Here is a 2,325-nt window from a genome sequence, read left to right as displayed (position 1 = left end):
TCTCATTCAGATTCAAAAGTGGTGCATCAGTGTACAACACTAAATTTTATATCATTGATAGTTTGATGTTTAGACAGTTTTCCCATGAAGAACAACTTAAATTTTGGGATGCTAATCACACAAATCTATCGATTTGAAAAGATTTGATGATTTTGAAAGATTTGTAACATAACGTAACACAACAGGGGATATATTTATTTGTTTGTTTGGAACTTGACTGCTGGATTGTGCACCATTCAGAATCAGTTGAGAATGTTTTTTTTTTTAAACTCCCATCAATTCCTGAATTTGAATTGAATTGGAACTCAGGTAGCAAAATGGAACCGGAATTGAATTTGAATTTTAAGGAAGCAGAATTTAAATAAACTGAAATTCATATAAACCAAATTAGTGTAATTTTAACAAGAAAAATGCAAATTAAAGGTGCAGTAAGTAATCTTGACAGCTAGTGGTTGAAATGGGTACTGCAGTCCAAATTCAAAATATTGGAGAGAGTTGCTTCCCCTGCCTCCTCCTCTTCAGACTCGACTCTCACTCGGGTTGCCAGATTGAGGACACGCAACAGGAACGAGCGCAACTGACAATGGAAGGCAACGAGTCTTACACTGTAAGTTGATTTATCCACATTTTAATATTCCTCTGCATTTTTAGATAGATGCCGATACTTTTTTTTCGGGAATCTGCGATCTCTGACCTAGTTTGTTTGCGGTGTTTTCCGCCAACTGGCAACCCGGGGTGTCAGAATACGATTGGGTAAATTGGCAGTGGGCGGGATCACACAGATCAAAACAAAAACAGACATTCCGACATGGAACTCACATTTTAAAGTAAGAATAACTGGCTTATTGAATATGAATATATTCTTGAATATGAACTTAGCATGTTTTCTAAATATCTGCAAACATATGGTGTTTTTATGCTTTAGTACAGCCAAAAAAAAACACAACAACAACAACAAAAAAACAATAGTTTTAAAGGCCTTACAGATAGATTTACAGACATGGACACTTAATTTCCAAGAATGCAACCAAATGTATTTTGAATTTACAATTAGAATTCCAAATGTCATTTCAATTCAACTTCCTGTCAGTTTAGACCAATTCTATTCAATCTGAACACTCATGAATTAAAAGAGAGTTTTGAATTTTGCTCATTTCTGCTTGGCAGATGTGGTCCCTCAAGACCTGCATGAAGATTCTTCAAAAATTCTCATTTTCGGAAGACAGGTTTGGAAGGATACACGGGTGAGTCAATTATGACAGAATTCTCAGTTTACGTATCATGACAGCCTTTCCAGCCAGTCAATTGTTAACTTTTCTCCATCATGTACAGGAAGTTTTGAGAACTATATGTGCTTCTTGTGCAGACAAATTTGTGTTATACTTTAGAGTTCTTCTTTCATCATGCAGAATGTGGTGATTTTCTGGGAAAATCGCTTTCAGAGTTTGATGAACGGAAAGGTCTTCTGTAGAAGATAGGGTGTTTAAACTGCCAGCCAGGTCCTAGAAGAAAAAAATAACGTTTATTACCTGTCTAACTAATGAATGTGTTGCGACGGGTAACATGACATCCAAGTTCTAATTCTCCAACTAAAAGCTCGAGATAGTGAGCTTGTCATCTTCGCAGGTCGTTTCATTTATCATTTTGAACATTCTCTTTGACAGCATACATTTTGTCACACAGAATGCTTTTTTCCCCCATTCCATTGAGCTACTTTTCCATTATTTTTCAAGGTTAATGCGCGCTAGACGGATGCCGTTAACCTTTGCACTCGCATCTCGTGAAACAACAATAATAGGCATTAAAAAGCAAACGTGAAACCTATTATAGTTGATTGGACAAAAGCAAAAAGGTCCTTAACCCTTGTGCTGTGCTGAAAATCCCTGACCTAAAAATCCCTGTCTTTTTATTTAAAGAAATAAAATAATTAAAGGATTAAATGGGATTTAAGGGAGTAAAGAAGAAGAACGGTAAAAGAAGTTCTAGGTCTAATCATATAGCCTAATAGTTGTGAAGTAATCCATTTAAACTCTGCAAATAATATTTTATTTTATAATATGCACACATTCACTCTTGTCAGTATGTCTTATATGTCAAAAAAATAAATCAGTGTTTTTTTTTTTTTGTCTCGTTTCTCGTCTCGTCACATTCAGTTATGAGTTTAAATGAGTGCATATTTTCAATTCAAAATGGCGAAATTACTTTAAAAGGTTGTATAGTTAGCATCACTGTATGTAACTGTGGGTCTTAAACATGTCCATTGTAAAACAGTTGTCAAATGTTAAATGTTTAGTTTACTCTTTCGTTGTAAAAACTAATGGAATT

This window comes from Abramis brama (genome assembly GCF_963993115.1).
Source record: "Abramis brama genome assembly, chromosome: 22".
Taxonomy (NCBI): domain Eukaryota; kingdom Metazoa; phylum Chordata; class Actinopteri; order Cypriniformes; family Leuciscidae; genus Abramis; species Abramis brama.
Note: the sequence above shows the minus strand (reverse complement) of the source record.